The sequence below is a fragment of the Meriones unguiculatus genome, chromosome 10, assembly GCF_030254825.1.
Source record: "Meriones unguiculatus strain TT.TT164.6M chromosome 10, Bangor_MerUng_6.1, whole genome shotgun sequence".
Classification (NCBI taxonomy): domain Eukaryota; kingdom Metazoa; phylum Chordata; class Mammalia; order Rodentia; family Muridae; genus Meriones; species Meriones unguiculatus.
Window position 1 is genome coordinate 38,597,944 of NC_083358.1, and position 21,411 is coordinate 38,619,354.

At 44.7% G+C, this 21,411-nt stretch overlaps 1 long non-coding RNA gene across 1 annotated transcript; it reads right to left on the reverse strand.

Annotated features, from left to right (window-relative positions):
- Positions 1-233: 233 nt before the first annotated feature.
- On the reverse strand, positions 234-18,475 carry LOC132657028 (uncharacterized). The gene is made up of 2 exons (XR_009594872.1): positions 18,361-18,475; positions 234-522 (listed from the first exon to the last, which is right to left on the reverse strand). It is a non-coding gene; the product is annotated as an uncharacterized LOC132657028 (long non-coding RNA).
- Between the last annotated feature and the right edge of the window lie 2,936 nt (positions 18,476-21,411).

Consider the following 21,411-nt stretch of genomic DNA (forward strand, 5'->3'; position numbering starts at 1 on the left):
CCACAGAGCTCTGAGGTGGAACAGTGTCCCAGTGGAAGGTATCTGAGACCCAGGAGCACAGCGACCCAGCAGCTCTGAGAGCAAGTCTTCTCAGCAGAGGCATTGCAGCTCCCGGGGAGGGTATCCCCGCTGAGCTGAGCAGTTCCGGAGCCTCAGCCCTGCTCCACTTTTTCACTTCTTCCCTTCTTTGCTTCTTGGCTTCTTCCAATGAGAGAGTCACACCAGGCAGCAAATCTCATAAAAGAACTTTATTGGGATAGAGAAATCCAGAGTTTGAAGGGACAAATCCAGGGTTGGCTGCCTCTGCTCCAGGAGAAGACAGCAGGCGACTGAACAGTAGTCGGCGTTTTTAGAGGATTTCTCAGGCGGCAGAGATTACCAGGGTGAAGATTTCCCGGGTGAGGATTGGTCGAATTTCAAGACCCGAGCTTGGGGGAGTTCAGGGATTGGTGGGTTTTCCTGTTCAGGGATTGGTGGGATTTTTCTTGTCGTGCGGGATCCTGGCACTGTCCTGCATCAGGGCTGAAAGTGACAGTTAAAACCATTAAAAAAAATAAGAGTTAAGGCTGTTAGGGAAGTTTGGGGGCTGGAGCCTTGAGGCTGAAGCTCCTCAGGTCATGGGGGGAGTAGTTTTCTGCCTTGAGGGTTTACAAAGTTTACAAAGGGAGTCTTCCTTGCTCCTTCAGTGGGACTGAATAGCCAACAAGTATGAAGCCAGCAGAAAACAGACCACCCTAGTCCACGTATGCTAACAGCCAATTGACTTGAGGACACCTGTGCCTACCAACCTACAGGCACTCAAGTTCCTCACATATAAGGGATAATATTTGCATATACCTACACACAGATTTCTGTATATTCAAATCACCTCTAGGCAACTTACCAAAATGAATCATAAATGCTGTGAAAATTGGATACAGTGTATTGTTCAGGCGATAACAAGAAAGAAATTCAAACATGTTCAACACAGATATCATTTTAAAAATTTTTGCCCTTTGTGGTTGGTTGACTCCCCAAATAAAAAACCCATACATATGGAGTGCCAATCAGAAAATAAAGGAAGATTATGATGGGGAAGGAGGATGGAGGTGACATTGAGAAGCGTGTGAGACATTGGTCCCGTGGTCCTGCAAGCTTGAGAAGTGATTGTGTAAAACAAAATTAGACTACCCTCTCCCAGAGCACGCTGGACTCTTGCTTTTGCCACTGTTTATTGAGAAACTAAGACAAGAATTTCCCAAGCATGGTGGTCTCTGCAGCCTGGGGCCTTTGTTTCTTTGAGAAGAGACTTTGAGAAGGACACCTGGTGGAGAAGGGTGCCCACAAGTACACTAAACAGCTGGCTTGAAGCAATTGCCTGGCAGCCTCGGAGGTGACAGATGACACTCAAGACTGGGCTGCTGTGGAATGGGGTGGGGTGGGAAGCAGCAGGGAAGAAAAGGAAGGACCACTCAAGACCCCCCTGGGTTGATGGGGACACCCAGCTCAGTGAGCTTACTCTCATCACAGAATTGGGAGTGGCGCCTTCTGGGTTCAGGAGATGATACAGCTCGCAGATCACAATGGGACTACAGCTTCGGGTCTCTCTTCTCTTCTCTCCCCCTCACCCTCTTCGCAACAATTCCAGTCTGTTTCCCTACTAATTCTGGATACTCCAGCAGCATTTATGTCTGCCTGGGAACTCATTCCTATGCTGCTTGGGAAGGAGGAGGTTGGTTCCCCCGAACTCTTCCAAGCTGAACCCCACAGCCTGTGTCCCCTGCTGCACCCATAACAGCCTGTGCTTGTCACCTCCAACTCTTCCTGGCTGGATGCATACAGCGTCTAGGTGGCTTCTCCAGACACCAACTCCGACTCTCCTCACCTCACAAAGGACTGCGTTGATCTGTGCCAGCAACCAAAGTTCCCTGGCAAGGCCTGCATCCTGCTGACATCACAGGGCCTCACACGGATGTCTTACTGACAGCAACCTCTGCATTAGCCCTTTGGACTTGGGCACAGCCCCCACCCCCCCCACCCCTTTCTTTCCAGTTCTCTGTGGGTCTCACCCAACTGCTTTCTAGCCTGGCCTCACTGGCAATTGCCCCAAGCCTTCAGACTGTTTTAAATATCCCCACACTGCTGAGGGAAAGGAGAATTGGGGGTAATTTTGTCCCTGAGATCCTCCCTGACCTTCTGTAGTCTAATATGCAAGTGCCGGGCTGGAAGCTGTGAGTTTGCACTCAGCTCCATCCAAGTGTTTGATGTAAATTTGGTAAGAGGACCAGGCCCTAACTCCGCCCACGGAGCATCAGCCTCTAGACCTGTGGAAGGCTTGAGAGCAATACAACCCAAGAGCAAGGCTCACCATGTAGATAATTATGCTGTTCCTCCTCAGACCCCTGAGATTACACTCTGGCTCCTGGGCATGCTGGTTTGGGAACTGCCACTCAAATCTGAAGGAGCCCAAGTTCCTCCTCTGACTCTCCTGCCTCCTACAAGGAGCCTCCCAGCCCCACCCTCCTGAATCACCCTCCTCAGAAACATTGTGTTCTAAGATTTTTTTAAAGCTTTCCATAAAAACATGGAATTATTTTTTTTTAATTTGAAATTCATTTTCAGCCTTCTTTTATAGATCTGTCATTTATACAATGGCTGGAAAACTTTCTAAGATCAGATATAATTTATGAACCTCTTCTTTTAGGCGTAATGTCATCTTGTACATTAAAATGCTAATGGCTGGAGGGACCCAGTGCGTCAATGTGTCTCTCCTGGGGTGGGAGTGTGTGTGGGAGTTGTTCTGGTTCCTCTGAAGCAAGTCCTTGCTATGTGTGTGAGCACAGCCCTCACTGGGGGCTCTCAGGGAAGGGGGAAAATGTGTCTCTTACAATTGTGAGGTAAAAATGACAGGAAAAAAGTAGTTTATGCCTCGTAGAATAAGGCCTTGACAAGTGACATTGTTCTCAAATTATACTTCATTTTCAGAGAAAACATGCTTTAAGGTGGTTGGGGGCAGTGTGCTGTATGATCATGTGGTTCAAGGGAGCATGTTTGTTTGTTTTTTTTTAATATTGAATCTGTCTAGTATCATATTTTATCTCAGATCAAAACAAAAACAAGACCAAGTAGCAGAGACCTTAAGTAAACTCTTTAAAGCCACACGGCTGGAAACTGGCTAAGGCAAGGATGGAACCCATGTAGTCTTGTGTCCTGTTCCATCTGCTATTTGTTGCCTTCTTAAAGGATCTAAATGTCTGTTTTTAAGTGATCTAAATATAAGTTGGCTTGCTTATCTATCAAATACGAGATGATGTTTAATGTTCTATGGTCCTATGTTTAAAATTGCAAAAAAAAAAAAAAGTCCCCAAGAATCAGCTATCTTCCTGTCATTCCTGAGCAACTGAGTCGGCTGAAGTTGATTCTTAAGTCCTGGGTCACTGCTCCTTCCACAATGAAGCAGACTGAAGGAAGAGAAGAGGCTTGCCTTTGAAACACCCCAAGGAAATATTACAGTGTCAAATGACAAGATCCCAAGTCTCATGTTTCTGCTTGTAACACGAATCTCTAAACCATATCCCTCCCTGAAACCACTGTGGAGTACCGAACTCTGCATACACGTGTCGGAAGTGACCTGCAGCTCAGATCCTGGCCTCCCCCTTCTTGCTTCTCTGCAGTGGTGCAGAGGTGCTGCTTGAGGTGCTGCAATATGACTCTCCTCCCTCATCCCTCCATGCCATGGGAGGCTAACTTGCTCCATTGCCTCTCCCCATTCATACTGCAGTGCACTCATCATGTTGTCAGTAACCAAACCAATTATAGGTTCAGAAGCTGGCCAGGTGCACTGGTTTGCATCTGAGTCTAGGGCAGCAAGTGTGAAAATTACTTGGCCCTTCAAGGGTCTGAAGATATTGGCCCCAACCCAAAGTTCCAAGAAATTCTACATTAAAAAACCATCCTTCTGGCCACCTGGTGTGCCCCACCCTTCATGATCCATCAAGATGACATTAAATATTACATCAAAATAAGTGACACTCTAAAAATACCAGGTGATGGCATCCTCGGATCTAAATCTGAAGAAGAAATATCGCTCAGGTTTTGCCCTGGAAGAAGTCACATGGTTCGTAGTCAACTCAAAGAATACTCCTTGCCAAGCAGGCTCAGATATGTGGTTCTATGTATTTTATAAATGAAAAGAGAGAAACTAATTTTCACCCTCCTGGAAAAAAAAGAATTATGAGGAGGAAGAAGAGGAGAGTGGGAAGAGATTGATGATGACAAAGAGCATCAGAAAGGTACAGAATGATGGGGTGCCAGGCCATCCATCACTTCTTTAGAAACAACCGTTTTATGAGTTAAATGCAAATGAATAGAAAGAAATACATGTGGGCTAAGTCCCCACTAAAAATAGTCGAGAGCTTAAACTTTTAAAGGAAAACAGGCTAAGGGCCAAATGCATTGTTGTCTGGGCCAAACCCGGAGAAGTTGTTCTGGCTTATGTGCACTGCACACCTGGGTTACAGTTTGAGCATGTGTGCTGGGAGCTGTGGGATCCGGAGGACACCCCAACCCCTTGCTACCCTGCAGCCAGAATCCATCCATTCTCATGGACGATTGACTGTAGCACACCTGGGGCAGATGTCAACCAGACACACTCACGGTTCTTCGCTCTAGCTACGAATCTGAACCACTCTGTTGGTTTCTTCCCTGAGATTCAAAAGCATAGCATCTGAGTGAGACTGCAGCAGACAAACCCAGGCCTACCATGGGTTTCCCACCAGGGTATAGGATGAGACTGAGGGTCTGGGCCCACATGGGCCACATTGTGCAGATGTTGAAGAGCCTGTGGGCACATAGTGGACACAGAGAAGACTTTGGCCTTCGATGGCCATGCTCTGTTGAGCACTGTAGTGAACTGGGCACTGTGTTAGAAAGCCCGTTCCGTCAGCTGCCTGATCAGGGTGACCATCCAGTGAAAATGCATCCAAGAACTTGTGGACAGGCCTAAGGCGCCACATCTCATTTCTAATGTGGAAGAGAAGGAGCAGTGCACAGTAGAACTCAGACGGGTTTCTAGGCATCCAACGACTCCTACAAAAACATTGCTATGATTTAAACGCAGATGAATAAAGAAACTCATCTGGGTTACACACATATACACAAATAAACACAGAAAGAAATGTATAAACCTGCCAGCAGCGGTTCTCAACCTGTGGGTAGCTCCCTCCCTCCCACCACTGGTCTCCAAGAATATTTACATGACAATTTGTAACAGTAGCAAAATTACAGTTATGAAGTAGCACACAACAGGAGAGACTGTATCAAAGGGTCACAGCATTCGGAAGGTTGAGAACTACTGATTTACAGGAACCGAGTGGTGGCAGCCGCCGCCTCTTCTGGGCTCTTCTGGTCCTTCATCAGGTTGTTGCATCCAAGCAACGCCATATCATTTTCATACAAATCTGAGAAAGCTATAATTAAATGCTGGAGAAAATATAATAACGCATGTTAAAATAAATGTAATTGTTTCTTTGGCTCCTCTCTCCTAAGAGGCATGACTATTGAAAATGTATGCATGCTGTGAGAGAAGCTCTTCTTCCTTCCCTGCCGCACACCTCCCTGGGCACACCAACTCCACTGTCTCTTGTCACCTTGTTAAAATTCATCTCTCAGTTACCTGTCTCTCTCACTGGACTCCAAGAGTGAAAGATTGTTACCTGGCATGCCTCTATCCGTACTTTTGGTTTGGTTCCTTTAAGGCCCCTTGTTGTAAATGATGGCTCCATCAGTGAGAATTTCCACCAGGCATTACTAATCAAGCACTGCACAGGGGTCCTCTTGATGCTCTTAGAGTTCTTCAGGACAGCCCCATGGGAACTCATGGCCAACAGGACGCAGAGGACATGGAAAAGCACCTGCCTTGTTCTGAGACTTAATTCTGAAGGCTTTCTTAGAGGAGAAGGCAACATGGGAGCAGCCCCCAAACCAACATCTGTTCTCTAGAGGGTAGGTGCAGAGAAAGGGTCATCACAGAGACATAAGTAAGTGGCCATGTTAATCGACCTTGCCTTTGGAGTTATCAGAACAGAAGGAGGAAATGTGTGTTTGTTCCCAGTAGTAGGTCTGGAGATGATAGATGAAAGATGAGAGGAGTCAGAGATAGTGAGCAAAACCTCTCTGATGAGATGAACCTGTCACGTAGAGGTGGCTTGGAACTTCCTGGTTGGTGGGATTCCTGAGAGCCAGTCACCTCAGAGGTATGGGATAGGATTCTGATATCTGTGTTGAGGTCACTGTGTGAGCCAAGAAACTGAGTCAAGCTCTAACTAATACTCAGCATGACTCACAGCCAGAGGCAACAGATAACATCACTGTATTTAATGCTTTGGGTACAAATGGTACAATTTGTTGGTTTAGGGTACCTACCTTTAGTCATAGCAGGTTGATTTGGGTCATTTATAGAGACCCACCTCGCTACATCACCAAGATGCTGGCACTTGAACTCACTATCTTCCTGTGTTGAGTAACAATCTAGATAGGCCACTGAGCTCAGCTGTCTCTGGGTTCTTAAGTCAGCAATGTGTTCTTGCTCTAACACATGAGGCCACTTCTAGTAAGAGGCTGCTGGCTCTTGAGCTCTCAGTCTGCTAGGGGTGTGTTTGGCTTTGAAGATACTCATGTCCTGCTTTGTGATCCTGTCAAACATAGGGCTGTAGACAGCAATCCTCTAGTACCCAGACAGAAATGTGGCTCTGGCTGCTAAGAGCCAGAGGTGCTGCAGGCTGGCTCTTCCCTCAGAGCTGGCCCCATTCCAGGAGGACAGAACTGGGCTGTCCCCATTCAGGAGCTCCAGAAAACGACAGACTACTTCTCGCTTAGCCTCCCCACGCAGGCCTGCTGCCGTCCTGTCTCCCAAAGATGAAACACATTCCTCTGTTCTGAGTTCTGCAGGTCCTGCTCTTCCTTCCTCACTTCAATTATGAGACTTGAACTCCCTCCAAAGAAATATGCTCACAGCATCAGCTCCCATCTCTTAGGCATGTAAGTGGCCTCTTCTTTATCCTTTTGGGTCATAAATTGAATGAAGGCAAAGCTCAGACCTAGGCCTAGTTTACAAAGTTCTTCTAGGGTTGAGCAGCAAAAAGCCTTAATAACCAAGAAGAGCCATTTCCAGACCTCTTGCTTCTGTATTCAGTTCTTGTTCCCAAAGGAAACAGCAAAAGCTTAAGCTGAACCTGAGAAATGTGTGTGCTCACACTCATGTGTGCGTTCCGTGACGTTCCGTGGGCACACTCATGCATGGATGTTCCTTTTAAACAAACCTCCAATGAACAGGTCTACCTGTGTGGATATTTCCTCAAAGCCACAGATGAGTCTATGACTCAAATTCCAGCCCCAGTTCTCAAGTGATTAGTACTTGGTACTCAGAGGGTAACTAGGTGAAAAGTTCTTTTAATTTGGTAGTCAAGCACTTCTGAGATGACCCTGCAATGCGAGGTGCCAAAATGTTCCTCATTCTAGAAGAGAATGGAGGAGAAAGAGATGAGAGCTCGGAGGGGGGCACTCTTCATTTGTGGCACAATATTCTTAAATATGGCCTAGTAGCATCTTCATGGAATATGAGATCCAAAGTTACTAAATAGATTGCTGAGGTCTCTGGGGCTTTTCATTCATAATAATAATCTTACTTCCCTTATAAACACAGATTCAGATTCAGAGACATGCACAACACATCCCCCACTGCTGCCTTCTCTCTCTCCCTCTTTCTCTCTCTCTCACACACACACACTCACTCCCATACAAACACACTCAGCCGCATCTCCTGTTTCCCAATTGCCCTGACCCTCAGCCTCCGTGGGGCTTTCCCCCAACCTCTTAGAGTCTGCATGTGTCCCCCTTGGAGCCAAACATTTAACTCCACAAACAATGTTTGGCTTCACTGAGGGTGTCTTTGAAGAATAAGTTCTTCTGTGTTTAAACAGAACTTTATTTCCAGAAAACAGGAATGAAGTGCAAATGTTTTAGGCTGGGGCTACACCCTGAGAGCAGCAGTGCAAGGAAGTGGAGCCAATGAGCAGTGGCCCTCATGCAGGACAGCATGGACACTTGGGCTGGTCATCAGCAAGAAAGGAGGGTGGGCATAGCTCCAGAGGGATCAGGAAAAACCCACCTGTGAGGATCCGAAGAACAATCCTAAATCCTCCATGCTCCCTCATTAATGTCTGGAGTGCAACATCCAACCTAGGATCTACTTCCTGAGGCCTGGGTTTATGGCCTGTCCCAGGTGACATCAGCCTTTTACAGACTCTTTTCCTCACCTGCCTGCCTATTTGATTAGTTTATTCAGGGACTGACGCTGGCTTGTGAGACAGGCACAACACAGTGTCTAACAGCTTGGTGGTAAGAAAGAAGCCCTCTGGCTTGGCTAGTGATCAGAGAAAGCTACAGTGAATTAGTGGGGACACCCTGGGGTTGACCCAATGTGACTTCTCCCTGCAGCTGGAGGCAGGGTTGAATCATGATGGGAAGGGAAGGAAACACCACAAAAGCCAGCTCCCTGGCAGTGAAGAGGATACTTGGAGAACACCTGCCCTGACCCTGTCTTCCTAGCTACTCCTCGTCCTTCTTCCTAGCTACTCCTAACCTCCTGGAGACTCTCTTTCCCATGGTCTCTTCCAGTTCAGTGACGTAACACTCAAAGTTAAGGGCTAGATTCAGACTTAATTTTCTGCTGACTCAGAGAAAAATCTATGTGGATACTCTGAAAATAATTGAATAGTTTTGCAAATGAGTCAAACAAGAGACAATTTTCTATTTCCCAACATGTGAGTTCCCGAGGGTATGAAACATGCAATGTAGCTTTAAAAAAAAATCTATCTCTCTTTCTCTTCCATTAACTCAGAAGTCTGGGCAGCCCCAGAGATAAGGAGTAATTAATCTCTTTTCAATAACTAATAAGAGTTCCCAGAAACCACTCTGGCCAGAGGATGTGCCGTCAATGCTGCTTGTAGGGTGTAGGGCAAGATCTCTCCCTTCTAGGGCTTTGGTTTCTTACTGATTTTGGACTTGGCTAATTATTTCTCTACTGGGCTTCCTAAGAATAAACAGTGTGCAAGAACTTGCAGATAAAACTCAAGGCTCCCTGCAAATCAAACGTGAGCTCTGGACTCAAGTCACGGCATAAACTTTCCCTGAAATGGTTTCAATAGGGCTAAGGGTGTGACTCAGTGGTGCAGAGCTTCCCTAGAACTTGCAAGGTCCTGGGTCAGAACCTTAGCCCTGAAGAAAGGATCATGGCTTAAAATTACCAGGAAGTCAGGGAAGAGGGGAAGGAAAGAAGGAGGAAAAGGGGGAAGAGAAAGGGGAAGGCAGGGAGGAAGGGAAACCCCTGATCTTGGCTTCCAGAGTAAATGTTATTAAACACACACACACACAAAACAATTGGGAGTGGGAAGCTGAGGGGAGGTTTCCATTGTAACTGTGTGCACAGACATCCTCAAACTGGCACCATTCATTCTACAGTCAGAGCATCTAGTCCTCAACCAACCTGGAGGCAAAGACAATTTGGGGTGTATTTATATTTCTCCTTGTTAATCTCAACCCTCAAGTAATTGCGGTGTAAAGCATCAACTATACAGTAAACAAAGCTCTAAATCGTCATTAATGAATATTTTATATTTCAGAAAAATTAAAACTCTCCAAAAGACTTTGTTACATTGCAGATCCTTGACCTGCCCCACCATACTTTAATTTTGAGTCTTAGGTGGAAAAATTACAATGTGTTGTCCTCAGAAGGCCCAAGGTCATACAGACAACATGACCAAGCTGGGCAGAGCCTGGCATAAAAATGGTACCCAAGTGATTGAAGAAGAAATTGTTCTTAGGAGGAACAATCAGGAAAAAATGTGTAAGAGGGAAGAATGAGGCAGGATATGGGTCATGGGAAGCCCTAGCCTCAGGTCAGCCTACAGATACATCGTCCAGATGCATTCCTCCCGAGTCCAGGGATCTGAACTCCACATGCTGCTCATCCCCTCTGCAACTGGGGAAGGAAGCGCGACAGCCCTGAGTGTCCTCATGTGGGTGTATGGAGCCCACACATAAGCAGTGAACCAGAGGGGCCAAGGTAGACCAGATGTTCTAAACTAAGAGCCTTTTCTATTTCCTTTTTATTTCTATTTCTTTTCTATTTGCTGGGTGGAGCAAATTTAAGACTTCAGTCGGTCGAGTGGATCAGGCTCAGCAGGCTAGGGTTTAACTAGGCCATTTAGTCCAAGATTTTCCATTAATAAAAATCCACAACAGTAAGTATGGAACCCAGTAGAGGTATATGACATGCTCAGATGAGCACGTGTGGAGGAATGCCCATGACAAAAGTTGTTACTGAACAGGAGATAGAGTGCTTGTCTAATTTCAGCAGACCCTGGATTTATTTCCCAATATTTATTTATATATTTCTTATATCCTTAAGAAAATGTTTCAAGACATATACACCCATAATCTCATAGAAGATTGAAAACTCTTCAGCTATACCACTTCAGTTCTAAAAAATGTATTTTCTTTTTTTTATAATTTTATTTTTTTCTTATTAGTTACATTTTATTAACTTTATCCCAGCTGTATCCCGCTCCCTCATTCCCTCCCAAACCCTCACTCCCTCATCTCCTCCCTGCCCCTTTCCAAGTCCACTGATGGGGGGGGACCTCCTCCCCATTCATCTGACCCTGTTTTATCAGGTATCTTCAGGACTGGCTGCAAAGTCCTCCTCTGTGACCTAACAGGACTGCTCCTCCCTTGGGGGATGGGGAGGTCAAAGAGCCAGCCAAGATGTATTTTCTATTCCATTTGCATGGAATTTTTTTTCCACACCGTTGAAGGAAGTATTATGGACTAACTTCCCAGTTGACTTCCTTCTGTTGACCTTAGCTGTTGGCCTCATCCAATCTTTTCATCTCAGCCCTTACAGCACCTTTCTACATCCAAATTTCTAGTGATTCTATCTACCTATGACTGAGGCAGAGACTGAGGCATAAATTCCCTGAAGTTAAAAGATCATGTCTAATTAGCAGTATACTGCTGCACCTTCAGGAATGACAAGAGGGGCTATGGGTGTCAGTTCCAAGAAGTACTTTGGCAGTTCCATGCTATTAAAGCCTTTCCTCAATTTTCATTCTATTGTATTCTTTGGTTAATCAATTGAGACTCTCTTAGATAATTCTTCAACCAAGTATTTTTTTGAGCACCTCATCTGTTCCCACTTGGACATTGGAAAGGTTGCAAAATGGTGTCAAACTGTCCAAGTAGACTGAGTGCTGAAGGGTTTTTGCTTGTTTTGAGAAATAATGTTTAGCACACCTGAATCAAGAAAAAAGGTAAGATCAAAGCAGAGTACAGTACCAACCAATAGAAATCAGATTCAAGAGCTCATTGTGAAGTCTACAGCATAAAAGCAGAGGAATTGGAGAGATTTCCTATTCATTCCAGGTTTGGACAGTCAGTAATGGCTTCATAGAGAATCATAGCAAAGTTAGTCCTAATCTGAGCTGAGTCATTGTCCAGATAGATTAGTAATGTCTTCCAGGGCAGTGTCCAGATAGATTAGCAATGTCTTCCAGGACAATATACATCTAGATTAGCAAAGTCTTTCAGGACAGTGTCCAGATAGATTAGCAATGTCCTCCAGGGCAAGGAATGATGGCTGCCCATTGAGTCTAGCAGTTTCACATGTCAGGAGATGACATGCTCTCTCTGGCCAAGAATAGCTCAACAGAAGAGTGGTTTTTCAATCCAGTGATAGCAAATATAATGCCATTAAATAATAATAATTAATGATGATACTGATGAGGTTTTTCCAGAAACCAGTTGGCTCATCTCACGTTGCCAAAGCAAGCTCAAAAACAGACTGCTGACTTGGTAGAAACCAAGTACAGTATCTCCTGGCAATTTTGTCAAATCATACCAAAGTCCACCTTGGACAAAGAACATGCGGGAAAGCTGGAAAAGGAGAGGGAATCCCTGATCAGAATCAATGTCAGGGAAATTGAAATCTGGGAAAAGAGTTCTTCCATCACCAGCGACTCTCCACACTATTTGGGCATCATGTGTGAAAGATGTTGTTGGACATTGATCACGTTGTCCCACAGCTTGGCTGACTCCAGGGTAGGCAAACCCCAGGTCTATTGATGCTTAAGAGAAAACATAGTGAACTTGACACAGAGAAGAGGTAAGATTCGAGCATCATATCTAGAACTTTTCCCACTGCAGCTTTGAGCAACAGTTAAGTCTCAGCCTTGTCTTAAAGGTACAGAGCCACTATTTGTGGTATCCATAGAGAATATCTGCTCTTTGAGCATCCATTCTCACATACACCCCACCACTACTGTTTTTCGAGTACAGGATCTCTCTGTGTTAGTCACCTTTTGTCACGGTAACAAATTATCTGAGCAAATCAACTTTAAGGAAGAAAGTATATTTGGCTCACAGTTTCAAGGTTTCAGTCCATGGTGTCCTGGCTCCAGACTGCAACAGGCCTGTGGTGGGGGCAGAGCAGCATAGTAGCTGGACAAAGGCTGCTTGCTTTCTGGAGACTAGGGAGCAGGGAGAAAATGGTAGGGGCAAGGCATACCCTTCAAAGCCACACCCTTAATGACTTACTTCCTCCAGTCAGGTTCCGCTTTCCACAGTATCCACACCCAAAGTCCATTTGCTTATGGATCTATTAATGGTCAACTCACTGATTTGGTAAGAGCACTTACGAACCAGTTGCTTCCCTATTTCAGCACATTGCACTAAGGACCATGCCATCAATATATGAACCATCTACTGGGACATTTCACATCCAATCCATACAGCAGTCCAGGTCCATCTTGAACTTGAACTTGTATTGCCCAGGGTATATGGTGGGCTAGAACTCACAATTTTCCATCCCCAGTTTCCCAAATATACTCCTTAAAAGTTAGGCCCAAAACTCAAGTGAAACTGATTCCCCATCCCCACCCAGCACTCAAGCCATCCATGAAAGGCCTAAGCTACCTTTGATGATTCCTTAAAAGGGGTCCAAACCAGTGTCTTAATAAATGATTAACAATGGGTTCAGTGAGTAATAAAAACACTTGTCAGTTCCTGTGGCCCAAACTTTCCTACCATGCTGGCTTTGTCTGTCTGGCATGATATCCTTAAATTTAAAGGTGAGTGGAGGTTCATACAAACAAACAAACAAACAAAAAAAAAATGGCTGGTGCATAGACAACTCTGCAAACATTAGCATCTCAGTCTAGCACCAAAATTATGCTCTGAGTAATGAAGCATGTCTCTTTCTGCTTAACATCAACAACCACCACTTCCTACCAGTTCGAGTTATTCAGCACAAGGGTTTGCCTAAAACCAGAGTTCCCTGCAAGGCTAATTTGTATGCCTTACAAAGGATTCCATGAAGCCGATGAAAATAACAATGAAGGGCTACTGAGAATGCACACCAGTCCTCAACAAGAGGTTTTAGAGCTTGTCTGTTTAAGAATAAAGAAAAAAAATCAACAGGTATCAGTCAAACTGTTCTGACTCATAGATTAAATAAAATCGCAAAGAACAAAGACAGGTCTTTGCAGAAAAGGGTGATGCTTTCAAATATTTTTACTCTAAAGGTAACCTTTTCTTAAAAGATTCATTTATTTTGTTTTATATATGTGAGTGTTTGCCCGCATACACATTTGTGCATCACATGTATGTCTGGTGTCGGGAGAAGCAAGAACCGGGTGGCAGAGCTCTTAGAACTAGAGTTTCAAACAGTTATGAACTGCCATGTGAGTGCTGGGAACCTAAACAGGTTCTCTGCAAGAGTAGCCAGAGCTCTTAGCCCCTGAGACATCTCTCAGGCCCTAAAAGAAACTTTTAAGGTGAAGTAAATGTACACACACATACACATAGAGAGAGCCAGACACGCACACAACTCATTAGACTGAAGTGGGACCTCTCCGACAAATCAGCTTGCCAACTGTCGTAGCAGCAGATGTTAAAGCCTTGTGAGCAAGACACACTTCACAGCAGTACAAGAAGTTTCTCATGGGTTTCTAAATCCTGTCTCTCCACAAAGAGATGTTCCATTATGTATCCACATCGAACCTTTGGGATTTAACAGTAGGCCTGTATTTACAAACCAAGTCTTCAAGGGTTCCACTATCTGGGTGGACTTGGCTGATCATACCCAGGTTGTATAAATGAGGGTAACTGATGTTGATCCTTCTAGGAAGATCTCCGCTGAGTTGAACGCAGGAACTCAGTCTTCTTCAGGTATCGTCCACAGCCAGCAGGCTATCCCGTGGAAGATCATAAAGCAGCAGCAGACAGAAGAGGTAACAAATTGGGTTACCTGAGCACCATTCAAGCCTGATTGCGAATTACACCCCACTAGCCAGAGCACATAGCAGGCAGAGCCCTGATTCAGAGTGTAACAGGCTCACAGGTAAACGCTGGGAATGGAGAGCTTGCCTCTTAATGCAATCAATCTAACAGGAAGGTTGTAACACCTTCTAATTAATAAGGCAGAAAGGGACTGGGAGGAATGGCCACATGAGCCACCAGCTACTCCTCCCCAAAGCTTTCTTCAGGCCTTGAACACCAATAGGATGACGGGGAGGGACTACCTAATTTTTTTCAAGTGAGCTAGCCGAAGAGCCCACATTTTCCCAAGGCTGTCCTGCACTATTCAGAATAAAGATTCGGGCAATAGGCCATGCTTGGATGCCTCAGACCATCTGCCAACAAAAACAGGGAAAAAAATTAATTATGAATGGTGTCTTCCCATGCTGATCATTTATTGTAAAGGATTTCTCCAGCTTGTTTATAATAGCTGTTGCCTAAGGGTGCATGCTGTATGAATTGTCTGATTACAGGATACAGAGCGCTTCTTAATAGGCCTCAGCTGATTAGGAGAAGGGAAAGAAATTAAAGAGGCCATTTCCCTTTAGGTATGCAAATACCTTATATGACAAAGGATAAAGATAGGATAGACCCCAATGAAACCCACCCTCTTTTCGTTCCACCTTGAATTATATAGCGGGCGGGGAGTAAGTTCCACTGCCTTCCTCAGCTGCGATGCAAAGGTCCACTAGCTGACACAGTACTCACGCCAAAACACATGTTGCGTGTGGATCTACACGAGCCCCTGGGCAGCAGGAATAGCGTGGGGCTGGCAGCTACCTGCACTGCTTCTGACCTTGTGCAGTTTTACTCTGGCTCCGGTTGCTAGCCCTCTTTGTGCCTCCTCGGCCTTGCCATCTCTGAGCCCAGAGTTCACCTGTCAGCTTTCGTCAGGGAGGGCTGTGGGAAGGCTGACTGGGGTGAGTGTGAAAAACAGGGTCGTTGGCATGCAGAGCGAGACTAGAGCCTGCTCCTCGCTTCCCCGGCACACCCTCGAGCACAGACCTCGTGGTCACGCACACCTGCGCACACCCTCGAGAGCATGCCACCGCCTTCGCTCCCAAGCTTCCCACCCTGCCCCTCGAACAGATTCCTTGCTGAGATGAAGGGGACCTTCCACCTAGCACAGCTGGCTCTCCACACTGTGGGTTCCACATCTGCAGAGTCAAGGGAAATAGAAAATGTGAAGAAGAAAGCATCTACCGGTTCTGAACATGTGGGACTTACTATTCTTAAAAAAAACACCCAAGTTCTATGGAGTACAGCCCCGTATAGTGGGCTATGTATTAAGTGGCAGGGAGAGTTGATTGAAAGTGCGTGGGAGGGCTGAAGGTGTAGCTCAGTGGTAAGGTATGCTAAATCCCCAACACCACAGGCATGACGAGAAAAGGGACATAAGCAGAGTAGGTGAGCACATGCTTAGGTTACAGTCGAATGCCACACCGCTGCTTTAGAAGACTGCTGCCATCCGTTCCCCTCTAAACAATGCACTAGTCTGCTTTCCAGCACTGTGACAAAACGCTTGAGAGAATCAGCTTTTAAAAGAAAGAAAGATTTATTCTGGCCCACAGCGTCAAGGCCTCAGTCCATGGCCACATGGCTTCGTCGACTCCCGACCTGTGGTGAGGAAGAACATCATAAAGGGAACACATGGATAGAGCATAGCTGCTTATCTCACAGCAGCGAGGAAGCAGAGAAGCTTCTCTCCAAAACTGACTCCCCCTATGGAGTAATCTACCTAAAGACCAGAGCCCTGGAGATCCCACCACCCACAGAGTGCCCCGCCCTGGAACACTCCTGCAACACGGGAAAACCGGTGGGGGGAGGGGACATTTAAGACCGCAATGGTCAGGGAGAAATAGCTATGACTTTGCTTCTTCAAGGAGTAAAGACCAGACAAGTCTTTATTCTTAATTAATTATGGGGATAAAGATGACAGACAAAGATGGGATTTGTGAGGTAATTCCTTAGCCGGGACTCTGCAGTAAGAGGTCCACAGTGACCCTTCTGCAGTGAGGGCCCGGCAGTTAGGAGTTCTGCAGTGAGGGGCTCTGCAGTGAGGAATCCACAGGGAGGGTTCTACAGTGAGGCCTCTACAGTGAGGGCTCCGCGGTGACAGGGCACTGCAGTGATCCGGCTCTGCAGTGACAGGGCTCTGCATTGGGGCATCCACAGGAAGGACTCTGCAGTGAGGACTGTAAAGTGACAGTGCTCTGCAGTGAGAGCCCTACAGTGAGGAGAGCACAATGAAGAGGGAAATGCCTTAAGGAAAGGTCCTGGACTTAAGGCACCAACAATACGTTACTGACAGAAGGAGGGAGATCATGATTGCTTAGTTTGTTGTTTGTGTGTTATTGTTTTTCTGTTTTGTTTTGTTTGAGACAGGGTCTCACACTGTAGCCCTGTCTGGCCTAGAATTTGGGGAAATCCTCTTACCTCAGCCTTCTGAGTACAGAGAGCTCAAACTCTTAGCAGTTGTCCTGGTGTGCCTTTCCTGAGTTTACTAATCTCATATGCATCCTGCCAATGCTCCGTCAGAGCTAATTCATGTTCATTGGCTACCTAAGAATTACCCAGCCCAGCCCTGCACACCCACCCCTCGGTGACTTAAAGAGCAACCATCCAGGAATCAGGCTTCTGGGCAGGGCTCAGCCGGCTCCCCGGCCGTCAGCACTCTCAGAAGGCTGCAATGGGTGTTGACTGAGGCTCCAGCCTCATCTGCAGGTCCAACAGCGGAAGGCTAGGCTTCCAAGCTTGCTCCATGGTTGTTGGCAGGACGTGGGTCTTTATGGAGTGTGATAACCACTCAAAGTTTCTTGCCAAATGATCTCCCCGACCCAGAGAAGCCACACAAAAAGACCCAGGGAGAAGCCAGCAACACGGAGTGAGAAGCTTGCATGTTTTACTCTCTGAAGCAGTATCAAGCACACTGCTTGTATTTGTTGAGCAGCATCAAGTCACTGTTCTACTCACACTCAACGGACAGAAGTCACGCATACAAGGGTATGTGGACCAGGGGACAGTGGCGTTGGGAGCCATGTTAGATTACATTTACAAGGCCCTGTCTCATCGTTTACTGCTTTAAAAAGTCTCGAAACCTCTTGCTGTGCCCTCTCAGAGGACCGGTCCCCAAAGCTGGCTCATGCTGTTGGCTGCGGCAGTCCTGGTTCTCGCTTTGTACCCTGTAAATGATTGATTTGCTCATCACTTGATTACCAATTCAAATGTTACCTGCTTAAAAACAGGGATCCTTCAAAACTGTCTAGAAAGTAGTCATTTTCAGACGTTAGCTTCATATCTCTCACAATTTGTTTTCAGAGGCTTTATGGAAAAAAATCACTATTTATTCACTTTTTAATTTCTGTTGCTTACACTCCAGGTCATAAGCACCACAGGCAAGGAAGAGATCTGGCCTGTCTTGTATTCCTGGAGCAGCGCTCTTAGCAGATGCGTTATAAATATTCGATAAGTCAGGAAGAGTTTAATAAATCCCATGTAATATGGCTGTAAAGATCAGGGTTTTCTAGAGTCTCAGAACTTATGGAATGTGTGTGTATGTATGCATATGCATATGTGTATATGTATATACACACACATCATATATAATATATAATGTATACAATAACATATCATTATCCTAATATATTACTGATATATTAGTATAATTATCATATTAAAATTACATTAACTATTAACATATAAGATATAATTAAATCACATTGTAATTATATATATAATTACATATTATATGATTATAATTATATATTACATAATTAATTATGTATTATATAGCTATGCGCTATATAATTATGTTATATAATTACATACTATATTCTACTATATCAATCTATAACTATATTAAATATTCATTGTAAAATATATAATAATGTATATATAAAGCATATAGACATACATAAATACATTATATATTTTTATATAAAATGAAGGGAATTTGTTGAAATTACTTACAGGCTGCAGCTCAACTAATTTCAGTGGCTGGCTGTGAATGGAGATCCAAAAATCTAGTAGTTGTTCAGTCCCACAAAGCTGAATGGATGTCTCAGCTGGTCTTCTATATATTCTGGAATCACAAAGAAGTAGGTTTCAATGCCAGTGAAGGAATGGATGTGATAGCAAGACAAGGGCAAGCAGGCAATGATCAAAACCTTCCTTCTTCCAAGTCCTTATAAAAGTTCCAGCAGAAGGTGTGGCTTAGATTAAAGGGGTATCTTCTGGGCTCAAGATCCCAATCAAAAGCCTGTGCCTTTCTGCCTAAAAGGTTAAGACTGGAAGCAGATTCACCCACTTCAAACCAAGCAGAAAATCTCTCAGAAATGAGCCCTCCATTTCTATGTTGTAGATCATTCCAGATGTACTCACGTTGACAACCAAGAATAACTATCACGTTGGCCCTACTTCCTATGTTCATACAGGTCTTTCCACCTCCCGATGCCTCAGTTGCTCAGTGTATAAAATAAGAGTGAATGCTCTTCCGACTTCCTTTCACAGAGAAGTTAAGGGTATCTGGAAAATATGTTAACTCTATTGTATAATCACAACATCGATTTTTTTTTTTAATGTGTTGTTACTGGGACCAAAAGTCCTCTTGTTAATCCAATTTAAGTAGAGCAAAGCCTCAAGGAAACCAGGCGTCCAAGCTTCCACCCAGAGTCCCAGGGCTTAGGAGGCTGAAGCAATAGGACTGCAAGCTCTAGGCCAAGCTGCCTAGTGTAGTAAGACACTGTCATAAAACAAAAACAAAAAGGAGGAGGGGGACTGGGAGATAACTTGATTACAGGATCCAGAATCACTCCAGGGCAAAACAAAAATCCCAGTTCTGGTATTGATTTTTATCATGGACCATGAGGTCTTAAACTAAAACAAAGGCTAAAGAATAGATGAACCAGTAAGTGCCAACTATGTTTTACAAAGAAAAAGGAAACCACTGCATCTCAATGAGTGGGGGAGGGGGAGAGGAGAGGAAGTAACTTCTAAACCTACAAGGAAAGAAAATGTAAGCAATGCTTCTGGATGAAACCCAACAGAATTCCCTCCACAGGCCGTGCGGTCTATGACATACAGAATGTGTGAGGCTGTGAGTGTTCAGGGCAACTGAAGGGAGATATTTCCCACATCTGAAGGGTAGCTCATTGGCCTGGCTTTAAATCCTCCATGGATGAATGGATGGAGCAATGGGCAATGAGCAAGTGCTGTAAAATGTTGCTAGAAGAATGGACAGGTTTGACGTGCAGGTGTTTGTTGTAAAGTTTCTTATTGCATGGAGACGGATATAATAAAACATTAGCCAAAATTTAAGCCTCGCCATCCAGAGTGTGAGAACTCAAACCTTTTCTCGGTGTGTTCAGACACTCAGAGAGGCAGAGCCCTCCTCCTCCTCAGACTGCTACAGGTCACCGTGTTTGCTAGACTGTCACTTAGAGGCTGGGTCACTGGAAAAGCAATTTTCAGAGGCTGTGTTAAGAAACTTCTAAGGTTGATAGGTGGTGAGAGCTGTTCCCAAGGCATGGAAGGAAAAGAGCAGAGGAAGGGCCAGGAGCCACCCATGTGCCATCCATGACTTCATTTGACCCCAAAGAGAAGGAGGATGCTAACAAAATAACTTTCTAACCACCACAAGGCAGGTGACCCCAGAAGACTCACACAGGCCATGGAGGTAAATTTACACATTTTTATTTTCTCATCACAGTTCCAAGGGGTAGCAACTATTTTTATTTTCCTAATTTCATCAAAGAAGTAGAAAATTAGAGAGCTTAACTAGCTTGCCCAAGATCACACTGCTGGGGATATAATAGCAGCATGCTCCCTAGGCATCTCATTTCAAAGAAAAGGATCTTTGGATCATGCTCACTCTCATTTCCAGACCTCTAAGACATAACTAAATGCCCAGCCAAACCAAGCCCCCATGTCCATCTGTGCCGTGAGCTTCTTAGGGTCAATGAATGTAACTTTGTGAGTGGTTTTCTTTCTTCATCACCAGGACTCTACGCATGATGCATGATGCATTAAAATGATTATTGACAGCATGTGTTTTGGTAGCAATTATTCACTCTCAAGGGGAAAACATGTGGCTACAAAAAAAAATTTAGATCTAAAAACTCAATAAAATTCAATAGTGAATTATGTTTGTATTCACAAAGGAGAAATAGTTCAAATGTCTGTCTTATGATGACCAGATAAATACAATACGATCCACCCACAAAATGTGATATTATTTGGCAATAAAAAGAAATAAAGCCTTGATAGAGACTACAACTGGATAAACTTTGAAAATAGTATGATTAGTGAAAGTGCCGATGGCAACCAGCCTCACTCATTTATGTGACCCACTCAGCAGTCTACAGAGCCAGCAAACATTAGCAGTGATGGGGGATGGAGGGCTGAGGAGGTTTGAGGGCACCAGATACAGGGTAGAGGACCCTTTCTAAGGCAATGGAACTGTTTTAAAACTGACTTTGACGACTTTTCTAACTGTCATTGACCTCAAAGTCATGAACTGTACCATTTCTGTAAGTGATTTCTATGCATATAAATTAAATCTCCATAAAGGTTTTAAATGCAGCTCTGCTGTGCAGCATGAGGACCATTGTTGACAACAATGGAGTGGATTCGTGAAAACTGCCAGGTGAGTGAACTTTAAATGTTCTCCCGTACACAGAGAGTGTATGAAGTCATGATGCCCGCATGCGTGCTCCAGGTCAGTGCGCTTTGACTGCTTCACAGTGACAGATACAACCGTTGCCTTTCACCTACAAAAAGAAAAGGTGAAGAATTGAAGCTAAAGGAAGCAATGACTAAAAGGCCCCGAGTGGCTTCTGTGACTGAAGGTTAAGAGGGCAAGAAGAGTGGGGTCTAGGTGAAGAGCACATCAGTATTGTTTTAGCTTTGACTTTACAACAAAACCTATATTCTGCACTTGTAGGAAGAGTAACATTTACATTGCTTTCCTCCTTTTAGTCATTTGAAAGCTAATAACTCCACTGGCCTAGAACTCCTTATGTA